The 3,747-nt window shown below is 32.1% G+C and overlaps 1 long non-coding RNA gene across 2 annotated transcripts; it reads left to right on the top strand.

Moving 5' to 3' along the window:
- The first annotated feature begins 217 nt into the window (after positions 1-217).
- LOC116029941 lies at positions 218-1,834 on the top strand. Of its 2 annotated transcripts, XR_004100346.1 has the most exons (3): positions 218-294; positions 578-752; positions 1,803-1,834. It is a non-coding gene; the product is annotated as an uncharacterized LOC116029941 (long non-coding RNA). The 2 variants fall into 2 exon arrangements; XR_004100345.1 differs by lacking the exon at positions 218-294 and having other exon boundaries at positions 318-752.
- Positions 1,835-3,747: the final 1,913 nt, after the last annotated feature.

The following is a 3,747-nucleotide window of genomic DNA, read 5'->3' on the forward strand; positions in this document are numbered from 1 at the left end:
GTGAATGAATTATTATATGTTGTGTAGTGGAGTGATTTAGGTGAGTGGAATAGATATAGCATAAAATAATGTATAATTAGTGAGCAATGTCTGATCTTCATTTGCTATATATATATGTGTGTTGTATTACGGAAATGGTCTGAAGAAATAAAAAGCAAAACAAAATTCAGAAAAGTTTCCTAGCTATATTCCTTCGTCCTTTCCCCTCTTTCTCTCAATTAAATACATAGATATATTTGATTAAATATATCTAACAAATATATATAGGTATTTTCATAACCCTCCACCTAGAAGGTATTGGTTTTATGGTTTTAATGTTGAATATTGATTAAATTAGCTTAGTCATTATAGTTTATGGGATTACCTTAGTCTCTCACTTTCTTTCTCAATCTTATAACCTGTTCACATCCCAATTGTTAATGGACAAACCTCTGAAGGAGATTCCTAAATGGCATTGCATAATGCTATTGTTATTTGGAAATTAGCTAGTGTAGCTTCATGCACATACATGCCTATTATATCTTGAATTTGTTGCTGCTCTGGGTTTTCATGAAATTTTCAACATCGTTGTCTGTAGTGAGGAATTCATTTCTGGATTTGGGTCTCACACTCCCCTCATTCTTTTCCGGCTTCCATATCACTGTGCCCATAACATATTTGTTTGTGTACTTTATTGGATTTGTGAAGATATAACAAGAAAGAGATTTAGAGAACTAAAGAACAAAAGGAACATTCACGAGAAAGATCCAGAGGTAACCCGCTATTGCCCTTTTCTTTATATTGTGATACATGTCAAAATTGGCAGAGATTGTTGACTCTATTGAACTTCATTGCTTCATAAATTTTCATTAGTGTAGCCATATCACATGATTGGAATAGAAATTGTACGCGTAGATATTAAGAGTTGTAAATGAAACAACCTTGGACCAGCTTGTTTTAAGCTTAAGTTTACCTTTGACCTGTTGTTGTCAATGAACATATTAATGAGCTTGAGAAATCCCTTGTTCTGCCTTGCCAATAATACCAATTCTCATGGTTTGTGTACCATTAGCCAACACAATCATTTATTTTTCTTCCCACTGCACGTGTTTCTGGGAGTGCTAATGTTGCTGTTTGGTGCAAGAGCAGTGCCGTGTATGTAGTTTGCAAAAAGTACTTTAATTTTATTCTGGCTATTTAACTTAATAAGCCAATGTATAAAACATCAAGCTTCATGAAACAATTTTTTATGTTCCGCATATTTTTTGCATAAAGGAAAGTAGCATTTGTTTAGTGGCCTAGTGCTCTCTTGTTGTCTGTTATTTTTAACAGTTTGCTTTTGTTGCTCTATGCATCATCCTTCTGTTTTTTTTTTTTTGAGCAGAAATAATCAATGATGTCGTTAGTTTTCTATACAGTTGTGCAATTTTATCTTATATGTTTGGCATTTCTGTTATAAACTAAGGAAATTCTGAGCCAAAGGCATACTGAGATCACAGGTCCACTCTCCTATATAAATGTACCAATAAAAGAAGAGGGAGAAATTCTGTATCATTTCTTTATGATTAAAGAAAATCTCATGTTAAATTTCAAACAAAAAAAAAAAAAAAAAAANAAAAAAAAAAAAGAAAATCTCATGTTAAATTTCAAAAAAAAAATAAAAGAAAATCTCATGTTAAATTTCAAATATTTTGTAAATTTTTTCCAGTTTGCCTGTAAACCCATGTGGAACCGATATTGATGGCTAATAGAATAAAGTTGAGTCCTCATTTAAGTTTTAGTGCATATGTGTAATGACTTTAATTTCTCTATATGTTTTGCAGACAAAAGCTGAAGATGCGGCTAAGGGTGAGAAGAATGAAGAAGTAGATTTATAGTATAAATGTGTCACTATTTCTGTAAAGAAAATACTCCTTAAATATTGTACAGGAAAAAAAATTGTATTTATTATTATAATCAATTTAAATTTTTATCAAATAATTTTTTTTTAATAATAGTGACTTCTTTGTTGGGTTAACTTGTTTCTTGATTTGGGTTGGTTGTATTTTCCATTATTTATTTCTTTACTTTTAATTTCTGAATAAAAAAATAATTTATGTCTTTTGTTTTGAGTTTTGGAGATGAAGATGAACACCTTGGTTTGTAAAATATGGAAAAATTTCAAGGGTAATCTATGAGAGACAACATAAAGATAATTTTGACTTTTAATTTAGAAGAAGTTGGAATAAGCTAATTGCCCCAATAAGCTCTTCTATCAAACACTAACCAAACATTTTCCAAAACTCCTTTAGCACCCCAATTTTCAAATTTTTCTCTCAAAACAACACAAAAAAGTCCTCAAATTCTTTTAGGAAGTCTTCAATTAATACACACATAGAGCACCATCCATGCACAAATCTTGTATTAAACTTCACAAATGGTGAGCTTGTCAAATTTTCAATTTTTTCGTTTGAAACACATGTCAGTACATATGACTTACATTTCTCGTATTTATTTAGACATACGACAAACCCAAGGGTTCAAAACCGGATGGCTCCGGTTCCATAACCGTAAAATATATATATATATATATATATATGTTTAAAATTTAAAAGCCATTGATTGTTACTTGAATGTAGTGGTTGTCCACTTGTCCAGCATGTTCAATAGGACTGTAGGAGCTTCAGACTGCAACTTCCAAGAATAATGGTATCAGCCAAATCTCCAGAACCAAAAATACTGATAAAATAAGCATGCAATGCAAGCCCCACTGTTGAAAAACCCCAAAAGTGAATTAAAAAGTTAAAAGCTGTAGCAATGATCAAATTAAAGTGGGGATCATCATATTCCGGGAGGAAAGCAGATTAAAGCAAAAAAAAACGCAAACCTGTACTTGTTGGGTATGTTAGTGGTTATGCTATCTGATCTCCGGAATCTGATTTCTTAATCTATTTTTCATTTACTATGAAACACTAAATTTGATTATCCAAAATTGGTCAAATCAACTGAAAAAGTCTAATTAGACATTTTTCAAAGACTCCTTTGCTATAAAATTCTTGCACCTAAATTTTCAAATTCTTCCCTCAAAAGAAAAACAAAAAAAATATCCTCAAATTCATTTAGGGAATCTTCAATTTATGCACACATAGAGCATCATCCTTGCACACATCTTACATTGAACTTCACAGGCGGTGAGTTTGTCAAATTCTAAAATCTTTTTTTTTTTGCCTGAAACACATATTAGTATATACACTTCATTTCTCGTATTTATTATGAATTTAAGACATAAGCAAGTGCAATTTTATTCTTGATACCTCCCTGACCTTTGATAACTTTGGCTACTTGGCTGTTGTTGCTGCATTTGTGAGAGTATATTAGCATGCAGCAAACAATAGTGTTGCTTAGCTTGGCTGCATGGATGATCCCCACCAATTTGTTTTGCCCTGCAATGAATAAGATGAGAAAGACGGTGGTAGCAAGAAGATTAGGAAGACGGCGATGGAGAAGAAGATGAGAAAGACGACTATAGCAAAGAAGATGCAGAAGACCATGAGTCTGGTGAGACCTTTCATAAATGCACAGAAGTTACTACACGAATTCACACACGATAGATTGTGTGCACTCAAGGGGGTGAATTGCACACAATCTAGTCTGTGTGTAGTTGCTTTTGTGCATTTACATAGGGTCTTAAGGGACTCATGGAAATATGTGGTCTCATTTGGTTATTTCTCTCTCCCTCTCTCTCTCTCTCTCTCTATATATATATATATATATATAATATAATTTATA

Source organism: Ipomoea triloba, chromosome 9, assembly GCF_003576645.1.
Source record: "Ipomoea triloba cultivar NCNSP0323 chromosome 9, ASM357664v1".
NCBI classification, from domain to species: domain Eukaryota; kingdom Viridiplantae; phylum Streptophyta; class Magnoliopsida; order Solanales; family Convolvulaceae; genus Ipomoea; species Ipomoea triloba.